Source organism: Brienomyrus brachyistius, chromosome 11 (assembly GCF_023856365.1).
Source record: "Brienomyrus brachyistius isolate T26 chromosome 11, BBRACH_0.4, whole genome shotgun sequence".
NCBI lineage: Eukaryota > Metazoa > Chordata > Actinopteri > Osteoglossiformes > Mormyridae > Brienomyrus > Brienomyrus brachyistius.
The window spans coordinates 22767541-22790528 of NC_064543.1; the positions used below are offsets into that span (position 1 = coordinate 22767541).

At 42.9% G+C, this 22988-nt stretch overlaps 2 long non-coding RNA genes across 2 annotated transcripts; both read right to left on the minus strand.

Moving 5' to 3' along the window:
* Positions 1–2780: 2780 nt before the first annotated feature.
* LOC125751922 (uncharacterized) lies at positions 2781–4059 on the minus strand. Its single transcript, XR_007400812.1, has 3 exons — positions 3989–4059; positions 3233–3423; positions 2781–3051 (listed from the first exon to the last, which is right to left on the minus strand). It is a non-coding gene; the product is annotated as an uncharacterized LOC125751922 (long non-coding RNA).
* Positions 4060–4619: 560 nt separating this feature from the next.
* Positions 4620–5410, minus strand: LOC125751923 (uncharacterized). Its single transcript, XR_007400813.1, has 3 exons — positions 5165–5410; positions 4888–4965; positions 4620–4683 (listed from the first exon to the last, which is right to left on the minus strand). It is a non-coding gene; the product is annotated as an uncharacterized LOC125751923 (long non-coding RNA).
* Positions 5411–22988: the final 17578 nt, after the last annotated feature.

Genomic DNA, 22988 nt, shown 5'->3' on the forward strand with positions numbered 1-22988 from the left:
TACCCTGGGCAGAAAATGCATTGTTTGTACAGTATGCCTTAGTGACAGAGTACCAATTTCAGAGGGTATTAACTTGAAAAATATGCAATGAAATACCTCATAATAATGTCTGAACATTCAAACACAGCATACAATTCAGTTTGCAAATTTAAACAATTTTATCTAAAAAGGACAGTTTAATTTCAGAGCCAATGGCCGTGTGACAAAAAACATTTGAATTATTATTATTTTCTTAGTAAGATGAAACGCCGAAAACATTCCTGGAGCCTTCAATTTAGCGTACACAGTGCCCTCTACAGGATTCTGTCGAAACAGCATCCCCGTCAGCCTCGTTTGCAGAATGTACGCATTTTTTTCCAGCATACGTTTTTCTTTATAAATCCCAAAATCTCCTTAGAAATGTAACAAATGTTATGAATGAAGCATTTATAAATGAGTTCCCCAATTAATGCGTTTACATGGCTAGCTCTGTAATTGCATTATTAAAATCACATGAAAACATCTTAATTGCATCAAGGCACGTAAACGTAGTCACATGACCAAAGATAACTTCGTGACTTAGCGAACTCATGTTCTTCATCTCCTCTGTATGGACCATAGAGCTGTGTATCGGAGAGTCTGGCGACACGCTACGTTTCAAGATAGAGAATATAATTCAATATGCTGCTATATTTTGCAATTTTTAAAATCTGATCTCAGGAAAACTTGTCAAGGTATAAAAAGCACACCGCCATGAAATCTGAGTACAAATGTTTGCTTTTTTTTTAACGCAACCATACCCAGATAGCAAAATTATGCTGGCTCTGATGTGGGCCACATACTGTAGTTTCTTCTGGCCCAGAATTGGCGTTTGTACAGCATCCCGACTTATTTTCAAAAGCTGGCCCAGATCTGGCTCACATACCGCACAACAATCATAATGAGAGTCTGGCCCAAGTGTGGCACAGGCACTACAGAATGACTTATTCTTTAAGGTACGGCCCAGATCTGGCCCACATACTGCACGCCAGTCAGAATGGGGGTGTGGCCCAGACACTACAAAATGACGTTTTCTTAAAGGTACAGTACAGATCTGATCCCAAGCCCCCCCCCCCAAGATCTGGGCCTTATGTAAGATATCATATTGTAAAGTAGCTTGGCCCAGGTCTGACCCACGTATTATGTAACGGTACAGCACAGAGCTGGCTGAAGTAATGATCAAACTACAAATTGCAGTACTTCAAATTACATAGAACTACACTTAGCGTTACAGTGAAGAAAAAGCAAAACAATATGTTTTCAGTTGGTTTTATTTTTTAAACATCAGTCAAATTCAGAAAATTCAGAACAGCAAAGCACATGGTAAGAAAAATATTTCACAAAATTGAAAATTTTGCTTTTTTTTTCATCCTAAATTTTAATGAATATTAGAAACAAAATGAATGACTAGTGTGTGAATATTAGCATAGACACATCTGGCACACATACTGGTGGGTGAAAGTGGGTGGGTGGTTGGTTGAACAAGAGAGACATTTTATGAGTGTTTTTTGCCGCCCTCTCGATCTAAAGCAAGCTGCAGCCATCTTTTCATGACAGATTCCACATTATGATCTGTTGCTTTGGACATCAGTGAATTTTTTCGAACTGCAGCTAAAATGGCAGAAAGTAACAGATATGTTTCAAAATACATACAATATTGAGATTTTAAAACAAATTTATGCCAGTTTAAAAATAATCCATGAATAGACATTGGTTTTAAGATGTATCTTTTCAATGCAGCAACACCAGTCAGGGAAATATGTAAATTTAGTTTTTCAACATATCCAAAAATTCACCTAGTATTAAACTCTCATTTATTTAAAGATTTTTATACTTGGTGACAAAACAGTTAAGCACCCAGTTGGAGTGGTAGAAATAAATCTGCACATGGTGAAAGGTCATGTGACTATCACAATGATTATATCATACATTCAAATCAGGCCGTTATTTCTGGGTGCTTAACTTGCTTTTGTCACTGAGTTCATAGATGTTAAGTTATTAGCAATGTTAAGTCATATTTTATGGAACACCATAATACTCAAAATTAAATAAGTAAATGTATATGTGTATATAAATACATACATAAATATCTCAATAAATAAAATAATTACGTCCTCCAAAGCTTTTCAAAGTATTTCCTATATCTGCTAGGCTGAATAATGGATCACATGGGATTAGCAAATCACAAGCTCAGTCCCGCCTGTCACGATTGGGTACAAGCAGGCAGGCGATCGTGCGGGTAAGGCGTGCAAGGAGCAAGCAGACAGGCAAAGACGGGGCAAAACGGGAGTTTAATTGGGAAGCGCGGACGGGGAAACATCTCACGCATACAAACATCAATGACGGACAAGGGAAACCAGGGAGACCAGGACTTAAATACACAGGACTAATCAAAGTAACTAGACAAAGCTGGAGACGATCAGGGAAATACACGTGGGTAATCAGGGCCGTGGCACACACGAGGAGCGGACGAGCCGGGCATGACACCGCCCCCCTCAAAGTGATTGAAAGAGTGCACCATTATTCAGAAATACATCATTGTGAAGTCTAACTTTATTGTGAAATAGAATTTAAATTATGTAAGCAATCACTTTTGCATATTATGAAATGTAATTCCATTTATTGAACTGTTAAATAAAATGACACATTTAATTAATTATAGAAATATTTATTTATTTCCAAATATATGACCCGTCGCCACAAAATTAGTCTGAAGTCGAACTGATAGAACTGCACCCATAAGACTCATTTCGTGGTGATGGGTTACATTTATTTGTTTATTTGAGTGTTCTGGTGTTCCATATATTTTATCCTTCTCAACGACCACCTTGTCCAGCTAATGACCCATATGATATGTTTGCATATACATTTACCAATCATCACATCCTTCAATCGCAGTGCTGCAAATGATGTCTTCCCATTCAACCCCTTCCAATTCATGTTTCTAGCAAGGCTATTGGAAATTGTTTTCCTCATTAGCCGCCAGACTGCATCCTTTATGCAACACCCTCCAATAAGACTTAAGTGATTCATCTACGAGAGACACACCAAAACATTTAGTCACAAATCACCAAAACTTTATGACTGATGGAACAAGACACATTCACTTTGCATTAAAAAAAAAAGTTAATCATGAAGTCCAAAAGTGGCTGTTAAACTTTAAAATAGTGACCACAGAAAGTGGTATTCCCCCCTAAGATATATAAAAACCTACCAATCTCTCTTTGAATTCTCCATTACTAAGTTGTACTTCTACGTTTTGTAGCGCTTCTATATCATGCACTGGCAGAAGCCCTTCTTCAATTTCACAATCCTGGGTGTTTTGCCGTGCTTGAAGAAGACGCAAAATAAATGTCTGTTGCTCAAGGATCATTTCTTGCTTTGTTAGGACTTCCCGAATTAGTGCTGAAACACATAAAGAGGCATTTGCAATGTTATGGTAAGTTTGATGTATAGCAAGATTTTATCAGATATTGATAATGAGAATTATTTTTCCAGTAGTCATACCAGGTGATATTTGCCAGTGTCAGCTGCCTGCTAGAGTTTACCTTGTGATGTGATATTTAGTCAAATCATAAACCCTACTCTTTACTTTATAAAGTAACATTAAATGTCCTGACCAAGTTTTGAAGGTATTCTCATGTATCTGAATCCTTTGCAAAGATACAGACAGCAACTGGTAAGAGAGTCAACAGGGTGCTAACCAATGAAATATTTACCGACACATGAAATCCACACTGGAAACACAAGAAAAGAATGAACAATCAATACATATACTGTGCATGTATAAATGGGGTTGTGCAAAGGAAAGTAGTTTTGGACTTATTGACTATTTCGCTGGTTGTGTGCATGTATGTTGAAAATAACATGCATATGCGCGCACACACACAATACCTTTTTTCAATGGAAAACTATTTCCATTGAAAAAAAATCTATATAAATTATTAAATTACACATTTATGGAACTTACCTTCAGATGAAGTTTGATTGCTCCAAACTCTTGGTGGCTGTTGTAATGATTGTTGCTGGGTAAATGAATTAACCCAACCTTGAGGAAATTGGGGTACTAGAGAGAAGAGGAAAAAGACCAGAAGATATTTTTAATGTATATTATTTTTGATTGATCCACATCAGTCAACTGCATGGCTAATGTTTAATTATTAGAAAGCTGCTACATTCAGTTATTGTAGAAGACCGATTGATTAGCTTTTTACAAGCTTTTTACTAGCTATTACAATGGTTGCAATCCAATCAATGTACGTCAACCTCAGAAACCCAATATACAACTTGCCATCAATGACAACCATGATGTAAATATTATTATTTCAGGTACCACAGGAACTCTCAAACACGTTTACCACTTCCACAATGCAAATTTAGTGATTTCTATACTTTCAGAATTAAAACCAGCAATTAGAAAAGTGTGTACTGCAGAGAATACCCACTAGTGTTATATTTATACTTAGAACAAGGTTCAGGAATGAGTACCAATGCAGTGTAGAAAAGGCAACCAATGTAGAAATATCAATATATTTTTACTGACAGTGGCTACCCTTAAAAAACTTTCATTTCTAATAGGAAATTGCTCAGGTGTTATTTGCCTTCAGCAGGAGTCCTTTGTAGCTGTGATGGGGGTGTCCAGGTTTTTGCATGGTCTTGGTGAAACTGATTAACCAAAGGCAAAAACAATGGCCCTGTTACACAGCGTCAGCGACGGCAAATGAAAAGGTAACGTCACAGGACAATAAATGCTCCTTCTAATATAACACTGGCTAATTATGCTATTTTAAACACCAAATTTTAGTTTGCAGATAACAATAATCCTTTTGAGAAGTAACATTCATAAATAACGAAATATATGAATATTACCTTCAGATGGTATCCAGGACTTCTGAACTTTTGAAGGCTCTGGTTGAGGTGGTGGTGAGGAAAACAAGTCTGCATGGTCTTAAGAACAATGCACAAGGGGGGATGACAATTCCATAACTTGAATGACATAATGAACTGGTGGCAATTCTTCAATGTATAATAATCAAAAAAATCTGCTTAAGAAAATAAACAGAAAAGCAGGGGGAAATGCATCTGCATATGGCAAGTGCCGAGCCATACAGAATCTTGTACTGGTCACTAAACTCCTGTTACTGACTTTTGTTTAGGTCATGCTCTCCACGTAGGGCATCAGTAGGTTGCCACATCATTTCCAGAGGGAGAAGTGGATTCTTCAGCCAGGGAATAGTACTGCGACTTCCAGTATTAGCAGTCTGCAATGGTGTTAAAATTTTAACTTGGCTGATTGGTGGGGCCTCAGGTAGACGTCTGTCACTTTGCTGCAGTCCTGCTTCTTCTTCACTCACTTGAAGCACCATTAGTGGCATCTAGAAGTCTGTTACTTGGCCTTAAGAAAAAAAAAAAACATTTTGAAGATCAACATTATAAAACATATGAAATAAATAAACAATTCTTTCTTGAAGCAATTAAAAAATTAAGAAACATAAACACTGAAAGACGCATACATACATTTTTCTCCTTTTCTTTTTCCCAGACTCTTCAGCTTCTGACTGGAGGTCTGACCGCTGTTCAGCTTCCCGTAATTTCCGTCTCCCTTCCTCATAACTCTCTGTTATAAACATCACTCTGACTGCCCACTGTATCCAGCTGTGCTCTGGAGTGACCTGATGCTTAATTGCTGAATCCAACTGCTTTCCTTTATAGGGGGGCCAGTGGCAGACACCATCTTTCACCCACACACCAGGGACCAGTTCTACCTCATTTGTCTCCTTAAACTCCACAATTTTGAACATAGCTGTTGATGATAATAAACAAAATATACTCAGTGACAAAAAAAGTTAAGCACCCAGACGGAGTGGTGGAAATGAATCTGGACGTGGTGAAAGGTCATGTGACTGTATTGCAATGATTATAATATCAGATCACACAGACAACAGAGTTGGCAGAATAGGCACACTGCTGGTCCCATGGCTGGTCTGCACATGTACCAAATCACATCCAAATCAGACCATTACTTATATGTACTGTAACTTCAGACCACATCCTCTCCATTGTTTTGCCAAAGGTTTTTAAAATGCCAAAATAATAGTAATGACCACCAGCCACATTCTGCACACAATACAGGGTTTTTGTTTTGAGTAGGGTCCTGGCATCCTTGGGTAGATATGGGTGGTGTATTCTGAGAATTCCCAGAAGGGCAGACAAAGCAACTAAAGATACACCAAACCTGACAGCCCAGTCACTCAGTGCGCCCACCAATGACAAACTGCTCATATCACCCCCTGCATAAGCACTCTCAGATTCCCCTGAGGTCTCCCCCTCACTCTCCGATTGACTGGGATAGAAAGGATAGGCTTGATCTACACTGGTATCACCGATTGTATGATAACCTTCCATCACAGTCTCAGTGCCCTCTGTATTCTCACTCATAAGCGATACTAAAAACATGTTCACTTTTTTCACAGCTTTTTTCCTAACCTTACGTCTATCCATATTTAAAGTACCTTATATGGTGTGTGGGTTACTTCTGTGCACTCTGGGAAGAAAAGGAAATATGAGGGGAAATAAAACACATTTGCCTTTAGATATTTTAATATATTTACCTGATTGGATTCAGATACAAAAATATGTGGATCGCTTATCTCTACACAAATGAATCTAATCAGTCCTACACTACTACCATACTGTATTCGAGGACAGTTCTGTGTCAAGATTCAGTGTGGCTGGCTATGTGATCCTGCAATGCCATACTGGGAAGTGATATAAATTCCATGTTTGCAAAAACCATTCTACCTCCCCACTGACAACTGCAACTACAGGTATCCCCCGTTTAATGTCTACATTACGTTCTGTAAAGCAGGACGTTAGACGATTTAGACGTTGATCGAATATTACCATAATCATTTAGAAAATACAGTAATGTATACATAAGTAATTCACATATAAATTCGCAACAATTAATAATTAAGTAAAGTATGGTTAACTGGAGTTCATTAGTGCTATAGAGTGCAGTGTCTGTATTGGTCACCTAACGCCTGCCCGCGCGTTTTAAAACAGCGGCTGTTAAAACGCAGATATAAATTTTTATTGCAATTTTTTGGCTACGGTTGTTAACGCGAATACCTGTTCTAAGAGCTACACTTCAGCCTTAATAATTTTTTATTGTATATATTAATCTTAATCCATATATCCCAAGATAACGGTATTGTTGGTTATTGGTTTAGTTGTAGATTTTCTAACGTTTCGCGGCCGATAGAATACTTTTGCCTCGACACCAGGCCAGGGTTCCCAGCATAGTCCTTAATATTACATATTACGTTTCTCATTCTATTAAGGTGACAAATCCGTGATACATCGAAAACTGTGATATTTGGATGTACGGTTATCATGACGTGATTTTTTCATAATGTTGGAGCCCTACATATATACAGGGTGGCGCATAAGCAATGTACTAGCCCCGATAAATCACACTTAGTTGTAATCGGACGTACATATTTTTGTACTCGCCGGTGGTTGTGATTATACTCGCCTCAGGTACGTGGGCCACGGCAATTATTTCAGTTATATCGTATGATAAATTCATATTAACATGTTGAAATAAAATACTTACCGGTCCAGTCATGCGACTAAGATAGAATGAGCTCAAACTGTAGTTTCAGGACGTCTTGGCGGACTTTATAGCCAATCAGGATACCGGAAAATTAAGCTTATGACCAATGTCCCTGCGCTCCGTTTCATTCAAGGGTACTTAAGCGCACCGGGAAAACGGCGCTAAAACAGCAAACCGGCAACAGACATATTTCAATCTATATATAATTTTCAAATGTTTCTGCCCATTTATCGTTTACCTATCGTTTAACTTGCCCCAGTTTTTTTACATTGCAGTTTGAATATATATTTAAATATATGAATATTTCGTTTATATGTTCCTGAAAGAATGGAAAGTTAAGTATATATGAAGACAAATTGACAATGTGTAAACAAATAATGTAGAGAAAATAGTTATTGCAATATTTTTACAGCGCTAAACAGTACAATTAAATTAGAGAAAACCGTCCACCTGTGAGTCAAGAACTGGCATTGTTTTCCCCCCTTGTAAAAAATATTCAGGGGAGTTAGGTCAAGAAAAAAATAGCAATGGTATTAACAGGAAACACAAATACGCTGGATTTAAAGGAACCTATAAAGAATGGGAAGTCTGATACATATTTCACCTAGGCAGATGCCGGGGCATGTATAAAACTGATTGCCAACCGCTGAGAAAAGAGTAAATGTAGGAAAATTAGATTCGTTGAGCGCCTCAAACCGACGCCGGCCCACATGAAGTCGGGCTCGGCACTGTCCCGGCGTCATATCATACTGCCATGAAATAAAAAAAAAAAACTATCGGCGGAACTGTGCTCAGCTACCGCTGGACCACATGAACAAAGCCGTGTGTTAGCCCTAATCGGCTGCCGGGCTCGGTACTGTCCCGGCATCATATCATACTGCCATGAGATAAAAAAGTATCGGCGGAACTCTGCTCAACCACCGCTGGACCACATGAACAAAGCCGTGTGTTAGCCCGAATCGGCTGCCGGGCTCGGCACTGTTCCGGCATCATATCATACTGCCATGAAATAAAAAAAGTATCGGCGGGACTCTGCTCAACCACCGCTGGACCACATGAACAAAGCCGTGTGTTAGCCCGAATCGGCTGCCGGGCTCGGCACTGTTCCGGCATCATATCATACTGCCATGAAATAAAAAAGTATCGGCGGAACTGTGCTCAGCCACCGCTGGACCACATGAACAAAGCCGTGTGTTAGCCCGAATCGGCTGCCGGGCTCGGCACTGTGTCTCTACCGTCATTTTCTACCGCATCGACAGTAAGCCGACAGTGCCGACACTCAGCCAGAATCGGCCCGACTACGCATGCTATCTGGGTAATAGAGGGGTCTGCATTTATCACAGTCCCTGTAAAAATCTAACATCATAGCACCATAACTACTGCGGATTCAGCCAACGGCGGCAACGTCACTAGTCAGCAGTGTTGTGCAGGTTACTGGAAATTACTACTCATCAATTACCGCATATAAATGTACTTTTAATACGGGTGGGATTGGACCATGTGTCTGCCAGGAGTTTCGACGTGTGGTGGGTGCAAATGGTCGGTGGCGATGTTTCTGCAACACAGATGTTTGCTGATGGGTTTTCAAGCATCGCGGAGACATAGTGCCAATGCATGTGTGCTCTCTGGCTAGTTATATTATTTCAGTGTTGCAGCTATGACAGTGCCAGACAATACAACCGTCTAATTGTATCTATCAGCGTACCTACAATACCACCCATTCATTGCGCCATGGTGAGGCGTTACATCATAAACGGGAAATTAAGGGAACATGCTGCCTTTATCCATTAATATTTTCACGCAAGACAAAGGTAAAGAGTGCATTTAAATTTCAGCACCTTCCGTGTTTTTTAATGGCAATTAGTTACATTACTCCTTATAGACAAAAGTAGTGGGGTTATAGTAACGCCTTACTACCAACACTGCAAGGTTTGCTAATGCTAACGTTAGCAGTACAGCCTTATGCTACTTCCTCTCAGAATCAGAATGGACTTTATTGCCAAATGTTGAGCAGGTTTACAACATCAGGAAATTGCTGCGGTGTTCAGTGCGATATCCTCGCAAGATAAGATAGCGTTACCGTCACTGTGCAAATACAATAAGATGTCTTTGGAGCAAGCCTGTCGACGCCATGTTAAGGATAAAAGTACAAGTAAAAGACAATATGAAATAAAAGAAATATACAACAACAGGAAAGAAAAAAAAATGCTGGTACTGGAAGCAAAGAAACCAGTAAAACACTGTCAGAGGAACATTGGAGAGCTCGGAGCAGCTGCGAATGTGCCGCCATCATTGTTCATAATTCTTCAGTTTACGTTGCTACAGTGGAAGAGTGAAATGGCTGAAGATGAATTACAGCACTGCTGTCTAACGGTCCGGGGGTCAGACAGAGCAGAAAATAAACCACCGCGGGAACCTTTGCATGTAAACTATTAATTAGAATCTGTACCTTTAGGACAAAACACAACATGGCAATAAGTGTATCGACATATCCCTAGATTCTTAGGAATATTAGCAATAGAGAAAAATTTCCAAGTGGCTAAATATTTAGTTGTAAATGAAAACCACGAGTGAGATAAAAACGTCCCCTCGTCATTCCCCTGCATCAAATCCCCCACTGATTGAATGGGTCGCTTAATTATCGCTATGAATTCTGGGAGTCTGTGAAACGTCACGACCGCAGCTCTCGCGTTACTTGCTACCAGGAAGGAATTCTATTCAAATACTTTAATAAATTTATATATATATATATATATATATATATCTCAATCAATCAATTAAACAGACACGAACTGTAGTGTGTCATTCTACATCTGGTGTTGATAATAAATCGATATTCCGTAAACATTCGATATACGGCCCAGCCACAATTGGTCCGTTTTGTCACCTGGAAACTTAGCAACTGTGTTGTAAGCGAATCTGCAGCGCTTTTATGTTTTTAAAGGTGTCTTCTAAATTTACGCTGCTTCTATTATCTTTCCGCGCTTTTGTCAATATATATCGTGTGTCTTGTCATTTGATTGAAGTGTTTGAAGACTTTGCAGCGTGCTGGCACTAATCGGCCACCGTATCTTAGCAACCGCATCATAACAATTTGAATTTCATTTAGAGTTTTGATTTGAACATTCAAAGCAGCTCAGATTTTCAGTTTCCCAGCAAGATATACGACGCGAAAGATGTCTGCCTTGAACGCGACTGTCTACCTCCAGAGAATTGACTCGTTCCTGCCAAATGGGGCCGTCAGTGTCCGGATTGCTCCGGAAGACATCCCCGGTTCAGTCAGCCATGGTAAGGACGGCAAAATGATGCCCATAATATCTCAGTACTCGAAGAATGAAAGTCAGAATAGGGTTGACTGGTCTTGAATCTTGCAGTCTGTGATAACTATCTTATCCTAACTCGGAACTAAATGTCTTAGGATACTAAATAATAAAATGGTTCACCTTTAGCCCAACAGCGATTTGTTACCATGAAGCAGTAAAAAATACGGGGCTCTTTTCGGCATGTCTACTGTACTGTATAACGAAATCAGTAAAATCTGTGGCTGAGACGTGTTTGAACAAACATCAAATGCTAAGGTAACAGGTGAATATGTCCCCCACATTGCCAAAAGCCAGCCAACGTGAGTAACCCCCTTCCTTCGGCTGTGCCTAAATTCTTGTCTAAATACGCCCATTTATTCACTTGCAGGGTGTTACATTGAGATGGCGCTTTCTTTACAAAAACACATTTTAATTGTGGTCACAAGTTGATACACAAGTACAAGTATCAACGAGAATCGTTTGGTAGCCATTAGCAAGCTTCTGGCATAATTCTAGCGGAATGTTTGATCACTCTTCTTTGCAGAATTTCTAGTTCATTTAAACTAGTTGGGGTCCTGGCACGGACCCACAAATTTTCAATAGGGTTGAGATCGGGGGTACTTCACAAAGCAGGATTTCTTGCTTTGCCGAATAACTTGTTGGAGTTAAAGTACACCTCTGGGACCCGGGTTCGAGTCTCCGCCTGGGTCACATGTGTGTGGAGTTTGCATGTTCTCCCCATGTCGTCGTGGGGTTTCCTCCGGGTACTCCGATTTCCCCCCACAGTCCAAAAACATGCTGAGGCTAATTGGAGTTGCCAAATTGCCCGTAGGTGTGCATGTCAGAGTGAATGGTGTGTGAGTGTGCTCTGCGATAGGCTGGCCCCCCATCCTGGGTTGTTTCCTGCCCCGTGCCTATTGCTTCCGGGATAGGCTCTGGACCCCCCGTCACCCAGTTGGATAAGCGGTTTGGAAAATGGATGGATGGATGGATGGATTATGTGGCTTTTACAATCTGTTTTGAAAGTGATTTATCAAAATGACTTATTTCAGTTTCGACTGTCTTATTAGCAGTTTTTGTGTCAATATGTAGGTATGTGCAAAATGGCCCCTGAAAATGTAATGTGAGTGAGATTGAAGCATTTAGTCATTGATTGCATTTTGAATGAAAGCAAAGTGAAATGCTTAACAATTTAGCCCACATAAGTAAATATTGTGGTGACTGCATGAAGAGTTTTGTCTTAGCAATGGAAAAAAAACTGTAAAATTCACACTGCCTTTCCAAACTGATTGGTGTGAAGAGCAGTGACAGACAGTCCAGACTGATGGGCCATTGACAGTATGCAAAGGTGACTCCAAAGTCACTTCAAAGTTGTAACACTTTAGTAATCAAATCTCATACAATTTTTTGAATCTCTCATTCACCTTTGTGTAGCCATCCCCTATATCTGTAAGCTTCGGAGCTCAAGTCTAGGCTAGAAATATTTATAATGTGATATTTTACAATTTGTCAGCACCACTGAAAATAGGTTTTTGAAAAGTGTATGTTTAAAGTAGATTTTAACAAAAAAAAATGACATTCTAAATGTTCTCAGATTATTAGTGCTGAGTTTGTGCTGAATAAAAGCATTTGTAGCACTTTGGGATAAATATTTTTTAGATAGGTGAAATATTTAACAGTTTTTCTGAATTGCTGAAGTATTGAAAATCATTTTGGGAACAAAACTGCCGATTGCCAAAAGTCATTTATTGAATCAGTCACTTGTTTGGTGAAACTTTAAACCATGCTCACCTAGTTAGACACAATTTTCAGATCTCAGTCATCCTTTTTGCAAAATTCAAAACACATTCTCATTCATCAAAACACATTTTGAGCTATGGTGAACTTTGATGCAAAATAGAAAACACAGGCCGCAGAGGTTAAGCGCAGCCCACACACAGTAGTCATTGACTCAAAACTGTTCACACGTATTTCTAAACATTTGAAGAAGCCAAAGAGTGACTAGAACATAGAATACGTGCCATAGAAGGATAGGAGTTGCATTTTGAAGTCAAGGTACAAAAGGGTCACACAGAGGATTCTTTCTGCATCACTCAACAAGGGATAGCATCACTAGTCCCAGCACTGAGACATGGTGATGAGGCAGAATGAATATTCTTCTGTGACTCTGGCTTGGCAGTAGCACATTTTACTGTAATATGCCTCTCGTTTGGTTACTTTATGGATTAGTTTTTTATAGTAACTTTTCTAGAGTACTATGTATGGCAAACGTTACATATTACAGTTTTTCTTGTTGTTTACGCACAATTACTTGTACTTGAGACACAATGACTCCAACCCCCTGAACCAATTCTGCTAAACTACAAGCACAATTCCTGCTTCACACTCAAATTGCATTTTTAAAACACACTTTTTTCAAAACACTACACACAATTCTCTGCATTTGGCACAATTTCCATGAAGAAAATCTCTTGTTTTCACAAGGAACACACTGTCATTCAAAATTGTAAAGTCAGTTGCCCTACTTTGCATACTAACTCATCACATAATTGTAATTTAGAAATCAGAGCTTTATAAAAGGCCAACAGGTGAGCTCTTCTGTTTTGGAGCAATGGATGCCAACGTTGGAAACAGAGGCAGAGCCAGAGGAGTGAGAGTAAGAGGAGGAGGACGGGGAGCACGAGGAAGGCCAAAGAAAGTAATCTCTCATGAGATCAAAGCCACTTTGGTTGACCATGTGATCAACCATGGTCTAACAATGAGGGAGGCTGGGCAAAGAGAGTTGAAGTCTCTTGATGGCTGGATTCCCCATGCTAGGTGATATTTCCCCCGCTGCTTGGCCAGGGCAAACATTGCTTGTGATGTGGATGAGGTGCTGTGGCCAGACCGAAACAGAAGGGAGGATGCAGCGGAGTTGTTTTTTTTTTTTTTTACTGTAACTGTATTCAGTAAATTCTTGGAATATAAATTCAAAAAAAGGCTTACAGTAAGTCACTATGATGAATGAAGAAGTGGTCATAGTGTTTTACATTAAGCACTTCAGTAATCAACTGGTTCTTATAAATGTCTTCATATGATGGTTTGTGTGTCATTTGAAAACAAAATACCATTTTGAGAATAAATTACATTGTTATGAACGTAAAGTTTCATTTTGCAAGAGAATTGAAGGGTTCTGCCCATTGTGTGTGTGTTTTTTGATTTGTGTGTAGAGTTATGACAATACGGGGCATGCTTTCAGAAAATGTGTATAAACAATTGGGAAAAACTGTAATTATCAGTCATAACTGTATACAAATATTTTTGGTAGACGACCATAATTTTTTTTTATTATTATAGTCTTGCGGTTTCTCATTTACATGTCAACAACAGTTTTGACTGGTACTGTTTTCATTTTTTGCTGTAGAGTGCTATGACTGTTCAGTAGTGTACCTTTAACCAACTGACTTGAGATGCATGATCTGAAAACAGTGTTTGCTTTTGAGCAAAGATAATATAGTTTTGAGAAGATTGTTTGATTTTGCAAGACAAGTGTAAGGTTTTGTGAGTTTAGCTTGAATTTTAGAGTTTGTGCTTAGTGGTTTGATTAAAGGAGATGAGATTTTAGGACATGTGTTTTAGCAATTCAGAAAAACAGTAAAATGTCAAGGCCTGTCAGACTACTTTGAAAGTGGGTGAGAGGCCTCAGACTCCATATCTGGTACTATGACAAAAAATCCCAATCTATCTATCTAGTGCTGCTTCATTATTCCATCCTCTTTGTGCAATGTACTGATGTATAGTACTGTCAGAAAAACAGCATGATACTACCACCAACATGCTTGACCGTTGGTTCGGTGTTCTTAGGTTAAGAAAACAACCTCACCTTGATCCCCTGCAAACATATTGCTTTTCATTGTGGCCAAGCAGAGAAGTTAATGACACATTCACACATCATTGTGACTGCCCCCCCCCCCTGTGAATGTGCAGCCATCAGCAGCTTTTCAGATTGTTAGCCAGACAGAACACACTAAGGAATGTGTCTATTTTATTCGAGCACAGTACAGAACCATGTGTTTTTTTATTTTTCATTTTCCACTCTGTCCACCTTTATTCTCCACAATCAACTTTATTACTTTGTTTAGGCCTGTATTTATTGTATTGCACACATCTTGGGTCCGCCTCATCTCCAAAAGGTGAAGTAAAATACAAAATTCTTTCATCAATAAACTGACTAAAACACATTTTGCTAGTTATACGCCATCTTTGCCTCACAACAGAAACAATTTCTTAAATTTCACAGGCCATTTATTGCAGTGTAGTCAGTTTATTAATGAATTAGAATTTTGTCTAAATATAAGCAAATTATACTTTTTCTTAGATTTAAATTTTTTGCAGTGAAGTTACAATACCTGATTTCAGGTAAGTCATTTCTGATTTCATAATCACTGCTCTCCCTGGTGGATGGATAAATCATTGCAAGTACTTTAAACACAGAGAGGTAAGGGGCGGATCATGCCGGCCCCCTTGTTCATTACATCATCATGGGGGATCTCATTATAGTCAAGGTCCCACCCAAGACCCAGCAGGGACCTGTCATGGACCAGCCAAGGCCCCATCATGGAAACGGGAAAATTCAAGCGGCTACATCTGTAAATTTGGTGCACATGAACCTTTCCAGTGTTGTTTTTCGCTGTTGTTCTGCATATCAGGGAATCTGTGCACTACATGGTGTGTTTTTATAGGTCAAGTTCCCCTGCTGAAATGCAGGCAGCCCAATTCAAGACCAGCACATAAGTCTCTGCGGCCAAAAGGAATTACAATGTGTGGAACTGAGAACTCCTGGCCCTGGAGGAGTGGCATCACTGGCCTGGAAACTGGTCCACTACTGTCAGAATTACCCTTGGCAGTCGTTGGTGTTACGAATGGACTCATCCAGGAACCAGATGATGGGAGTGAGGAAGCAAATTGGGGCTAGGATCAGGGTTGTGGCATCTTCTGCTTGGGAAGGATCATAGGCGTCCATCTCATGGATTGAGAGGGATAGGGCCCGGAGGAGCGCTCCTGGATTCCAGCCCGCTACATATCGGACCCAGTCTTGATCACTGTCTTTCACCATGATCAACCGGACAAGCCCGCTCCTCCTCTGGAGGGGCGGCCTTGCCGCCTTTCTTGGCCCATTGGAGGTGGCCGTCGGAGGGGGGGTTTCGGTCACACCTGCGCCAGGGACCACGCCTCCCAGACCGAACAGCTGAAGCCACTCTGGAGAGACCGTCACAAATTCTATTTACAACTTTTATGGACGTAATTTCTAAGCGTGACCAAGGGGAGGAGGGGATCTGGTTTGAAAGCCAAAGGATCACATATTTGCTTTTTGTGGATGATGTGGTCCTGTTGGCGTCATCGGGTTGTGAGCTGCAGTATGCACTGGGACAGTTTGCAGTCGAGTGTGAGAATTTACTCTCTATTTACCGGTTGATCTACGTTCCTACCCTCACCTATGGTCATGAGCTCTGGGTAATGACTGAAAGATTGAGATTGCGGATACAAACAGCCAAAATGAGTGTGCTCCACAGGGTGGTTGGGCTCAGCCTTAGACATAGGATGAGGAGCTCAGAAATTCGAGAGGGGCTCAAAGTAGAACCGCTGTCCCTCTGCATCAAAAGGAGCCAGTTGAGGTAGTTCAGGAATCTGTCTAGGATGCCTTCTGAAGGGACTCATTTCTGGTGAGGGCTGAACTCCACTAGGGCTGCCCTTTGTCACCAATTCTGTTCATAACTTTTATGGACAGAATTTCTAGACATAACCAGGGCATTGAGAGTGTCCGGTTTGATGACCTCAGGATTAGGTCTCTGCTTTTTGCAGATAATGTGGTTCTGTTGACTTCATCGAACTGAGACCTTTGGCTCTCACTGTAGCAGTTCGTAGCTGAGTGTGAAGCAGCTGGGATGAAAATCAGCAGCTCCAAATATGAGACCATGATTCTCAACCAGAAAAGGTTGGAGTGCTCTCTCTGATTCGGGGAGGGAGTCCTTCCCCAAGTGAAGGAGTTTATCCTCTTATCCTCTCTTCATTGGCTGCCAGTTAAGTCCCGAATTGACTATAAAATACTGCTATTAACTTATAAAGCACTCAATGGCCTTGCACCAGAATACATTAGTGATCTGCTGACCACATACAACCCTCCACGCTTGCTTCGCTCTCAAGCCATGGGATACCTGTTAGTACCGAAGGTAGAAAAAGCTACGGCAGGCTGAAGAGCTTTCTCCTACAGAGCTCCTCAGCTGTGGAATGGTCTTCCACCGGATGTGCGGGTTTCAGGCTCACTCTCAATATTCAAGTCTAGACTCAAAACACATCTGTTTAGTTTAGCGTATAGGGACACTAGTTCTAGCTCTAGCTAACTCTTCACTCCCAGTCAGACCTGTAGTGTGAGGTGTAGAGCTGGGTGGGGATCGGTGCCATTGGCTTTGGATTAACTGGACTGTCAGTGCTGTCACTCTAGCTTCGCAATCCCTTGTGGAGCTGGAGTGCTGACATTTCAGGGACTCCCCATGCCTGCATTCCCACTTGTCTCTCCCTCCTACAGATGCTGCCATAGCCATGTCTGCCGGAGCTTGTACATTGGACTTCATATTGCACTCATCTAGCTTTTAGCACTGCCGATAGCCTCCTCTACTTTGACTAATTGTACATTTTATTTCCCCTATTCCTCCTGGGGGGTGATGCCTGGAGACCTCAATCTATCAAGATGTCCAGCATACCCTACTACATGTGATGTCGCCACCACCAGTGACGTCCCTGCATCCAGCTTGCCCATCTGCCTGTATCATCTTTCATGTCTAACACCACTGCCTTACCTCTAGTTGCCTGGCGGTTGGAAGAAGACTCAGCATTGGCTTGTCATCTTCCATGCTTTCCAGTTTGTCCCAATCATAAGACTTGGGAAATATGTGACTTGACTCTTATTTGACTATCCCTGCCAGCCCCCCTGGGCTCCCCCTTTGAGTCTGGTCCCTCCCAAGGTTTCTTCCTTCTTGGGAGTTTTTCCTTGCCACTGTCGCCTTTGGCTTGCTCACTGGGGGCTTTGGGTGCGGATGCTGTAAAGCGCTTTGAGACAATGTAATGTTTTGATAATGCGCTATATAAAAATAAATTTGTTGTTGTTGTTTATCTCGGGGCCTTGCTCACGAGTGAGGGAAGGATGGAGTGTTAGATCAACAGACGGATTGGTGTGGCATCAGTAGTGATGCAGGCGCTGTATGTCTGTCATGGTCAAGAAGGAGTGGAGCCAAAAGGCAAAGATTTAATAGTTGATCTACGTTCCTACCCTCACCTATAGTCATGAGCTATAGGTAGTGACAGTAAGAACGAAGTCGTAAATACAAGGGCCCGAAATGGGTTACCTACACAGGATGGCTGGGCTCTCCCTTAGAGATAGGGTGAGAAGCTTGATCATTTACAGTAGAAGGGACTGCTCCTCCGCATCGAGAGGAGCCAGATGAGGTGGCTCAGGCATCTGGTCAGGATGCCTCTTAGATGCTTCCCTGGTGAGGTGTTCCAGGCATGTCACACTGGGAAGAGGCCCCGGGGTAGACCCCCCAGTTTGGCACCAATATTTTGAAGTTTACTTTGGTGAATGAGGAGGTCCTTCAACTTTACATCGGGGGATACAGTATCAGAGGAGTCTTCCAGCTTTAAGGGGGAAGAGATCACTGAAGTAGTCAAAAAACTCCAGGAGTGGATGAGATTTTTCAAAGCTCTTGATGTTGTTAGGCTGTCTTAGCTGATATACCTCTAAAACATAGTGTGGAAATTGGGGACAGTTCCTTTGTATTACCAGACTGATCCCAGTCTTTAAGAAAAGGGACTGGAGGATGTGGTCCATTTTCAGGGGGATCACACTCCTTAGCCTTCCTGGGAAGGGCTATGCTGGGGTACTGGCCCATTAGTCGTGCCATGGATCCAGGAGGCACAATGCAGATTCTGTCCTGGATATTGAATGCTGGACTAGCTCTACATCATCTCTGGGATACTGGAGGGTTTATGGCAGTTTGTGCAGTCAATCTATATGTGTTTTATGGACTTGAAAAAGGCATATGATCATGTCCCTCAGAGGGTGCTGGGGGTGCACCAGGAGTATAGGGTGCAGGGTCCGCTGTTATGGGCCATCAGGTTCCTGAATAAATGGAGCGAGAGTTTGTTTTGCATAATCAGTAATAATCAGACTCATTCATGGTGAGTGTTGGACTGCACCAGGGCTGTCATTTGTCACTGATTCTGTTTATAACATTTATGGAATAAATGGAATTTCTAGGCATGACCAAGGGGCAGAAGGAGACTGGTTCAGTGACTTTAGGATCATGTCTTTGCTTTTTGCAAATAATTTTGTCCTGTCGGCTTTATCCAGTTCAGCCAGCTACTTTGAGCAGTTGTTTAAAGCTGATCCTCTGGCTAGGACATCTAGGTCAATAGTGCTTGAGGCTGATCCTCCGATCAGCTATGAACTACCAACTACCACATTAGACTTTGTGGGATCCCCGAAGTTGGAGAGCCTGTATACTAGTACTGTGAGTGCTGTACAGAGTGAAGACAGAACCTCTGCATTCTTCCCAATGCAAAAAAAATTCTAGCTGAAGAAAGATTCGGTGATCTTGACTTTACTGATGATGCTGTGATCTTCACAGAGGCAATAGAGGCTCTGATCGGAGTTCTCCAGAGACTGAATGAGGAGTCTGAGAGTCTGAGCTGGTGAGTGTCCTGGACAAAAACCAAGATACAGGCCTTTAATGACCTCTTGGGCACAGCCATCAGTCCTTCTGCAGAGAAAATGGTGACCACATCAAGAGGTTCACTTACCATAGCAGCGACATTCATGTCTCTGGTGACTTTTCCTATGAAGGGGTCTTGAGATTGTTGGAATGGGGTACATGGACCTCCCGATATCTTTGATGACACAGCATTCCCTTAATAGCACAAAGGTCCAAGTCTTTAGCGTCCTGATGCTCCCTGTTTTGCTGTATGGGTGAGAGATATGGACAATATCTAGTGACCTGAGAGGAAGACTGGACTTCTCTGATACTGTGTTTCTTTGGGGAATCCTTGGGTACTGCTGGTTTGACTTTGTGTCACTATAGCCATGACGTACAATTCTCTGAAGGTGATATGGCTCCCAGGATCTTCATTACTGAATATCCAAGCAGCTGAACCAGGCCAAAGGAAAGCCCATTTAACATCTGGATGTGGCAGACAGATGGCCATTTCTGCAGGGTGGAACTGGACAAAGCGCTGGCCTGCGGGGTTGCCAACCGGGAACAATGTAGTAGCAGCAACGAAGTGGATGGCAAGTAGTAGGCCATAATAATTGGCAGCAATGACGCCAGTTGCAGCAAGAGAATGATATTAGTTGATTTTCCAATACTGGAATTCACTGTCGGAGTGGGGAATAGTTTGTTCTGCCAAATATATTTGTATCTGACTAGAACCACTTGTGATGCTTCTTTTTGCTGTTGGTTCTTCATGATCCTCTAAAATTTCTTGAAACAGACTGCCTGAGCTGCTCCCCCCCCAAAGGCACGCACACCAGGCACATTCAACTGGACCAGGGGGGCCGGACAAGACACGGCACAAGACTCAGGTACCAACCAGACAACACTACCCAGAGGAAGTCAAGAGCAAAAACATCAACAGAGCAATAGTACCACCTCTGACATGCAGAACAGGCACAAGGAGAGCAACCACAACATTAACTGACAAACCACAGGGAACGCAGACACATATAGGGGCACCAAAGACGGAAACACAGGATCCGAGGGTAACCAAAGGAAAAGATACTGGGGGGACACCAACAGGAGGGACAAACCCTCCAGAGGGCAAAAACCAGGGCAAAAACCCATGGGAGGAACCAAACCAATAGGGGGCACACCGACCAGGGGAGTGAACGCGGAGCAAACACAGGCGGCACACCTACAGGGGAAATGGAACCAGGGGGCGGACAACCAAAAGGGGCCAAACTGGAGGGTAAAGATGCGAAGGGTGGGGGTAGCCAGGGAGTCGAAGGGACCCCAAGTGACCGTGAGGCAGGAGCATGAAGGATTGCCGGAGGAGGCTAGGAGGGACCACCGGAGGAGGCAAGGAGGGAGCAGGAACCGCAGCAGGAGACTGCGCAACTACTGGCAGAGGCGCTGGCTGCGGTCAACTGGCAGAAAACCAGGGGACGGCTGTGCAGGCTTTGGGTGCAGGCTCTGGGGAAGCGGCTGCGCAGGCTTCAGGCGCAGGCTCGGGGGAAGTGGCTGTGCAGGCTTCGTGTGCGGAAGTGGTAATGCAGGCTTTGGGCACTGACTCGGGGAATGACAATGCAGGCTTCAGGCGCTGACTCGGGGGAAGCTGACAAAGTGAACGTTGCCAGATCGAGATTTGTCAAAGGGAAGTAAGCAGGCTCCACATAGGTCCTCCCATCTGCGGTCTCTTTGCTTTTTCTTCCAGTGAGCTGGTGTTGCAGGGGCTGTTGAGAAGTCCAGAAGCTCTAACGGCAAGGGAGAAGAAAAACCACGGTCCACGTTTACTTTCCGGATCATCTTCCCCGCAACCCAGCTTCTTAGCTGGGACAAGTCCCTCTGCATGTCCTCCATGGAACAAAAGGGATCTGGCAGCTGGGTCCTCCTTCATCTTGGGCTGCTGGAGTCATATCTATATTCCTCCTCTGTGAGACAACACTTCTTTTTGAGTCTGGTTATTCTGTCACATATCGCAAGGTACAGCGACGCATGACAGGGAAACAGGCACAGGAATCCAGGAATATAGATAAAACACAGGATTCATTAGAGTAGTAAACATTATCAGGAACACAGAACAGCCTCTCCAGGAGCCGACACCTTATCGTGGTGGAGGGGTTTGCATGTTCCAGTGATCTCAGAAGCTATGTTGTCTGGGGCTTCATACCCCTGGTAGGGTCACCCAAAGCAAACAGGTCCTGGGTAAGGAACCAGACGAAGTGCGGCTCAGAAGATTCCTATGAAGAAGATTTTGGACACACGATTTGCCTTGCTGACGGGATCAGTTGACGGCTACCGGCAGGCCAAGCGGGATGCGGCTTTGGCGGTTGCTGAGGCAAAAACTCGGGTGTGGGAGGAGTTTGGCGAGGCCATGGAAAACGACTTCCGGAAGGCTTCGAGGAGGTTCTGGTCCACCATCCAGCGGATCAGGGCGGGGAAGCGGTGCAACATCAACACTGTTTATGGTGGGGATGGTGCGCTGCTGACCTCAACTTGGGATGTTCTGGGTCGGTGGAGGGAATACTTCGAAGACCTTCTCAATCCCACCAACACGCCTTCCGTAATGGAAGCAGGGTGTGGGGACTTGGGGGTGGACTCGCCTATCTCTGGGGCGGAGGTCGCTGAGGTGGTTAAAAAGCTCCTCGGTGGCCGGGCCCCGGGGGTGGATGAGATCCGCCCGGAGTTCCTCAAGGCTCTGGATGTTGCGGGGCTGTCCTGGTTGACACGCATCTGCAGCATCGTGTGGACATCAGGGGCAGTGTCTCTGGACTGGCAGACCGGGGTGGTGGTCCCCCTCTTTAAGAAGGGGGACCAGAGGGTGTGCTCCAACTATAGGGGGATCACACTCCTCAGCCTCTCTGGTAAGGTCTATTCAGGGGTCCTGGAGAGGATGGTCCGCCGGATTGTTGAACCTCGGATTCAGGAGGAGCAGTGTGGTTTTCGCCCTGGCCGTGGAACAGTGGACCAGCTCTATACTCTCAGCAGGGTTTTGGAGGGCTCATGGGAGTTTGCCCGACCAGTCTACATGTGTTTTGTGGACTTGGAGATGGCATTCGACCGTGTCCCTAGGGGAGTCCTGTGGGGGGTGCTCCGGGAGTATGGGGTACTGGGCTTCCTTTTAAGGGCGGTTCGGTCCCTGTATGACCGGTGCCAGAGCCTGGTCCGCATGGGCGGCAATAAGTCAGACTCGTTTCCAGTGAGGGTTGGACTCCGTCAGGGCTGCCCTTTGTCACTGATTCTGTTCATAGTTTTTATGGACAGAATTTCTAGGCGCAGCCAGGGCGTTGAGGGTGTCCGGTT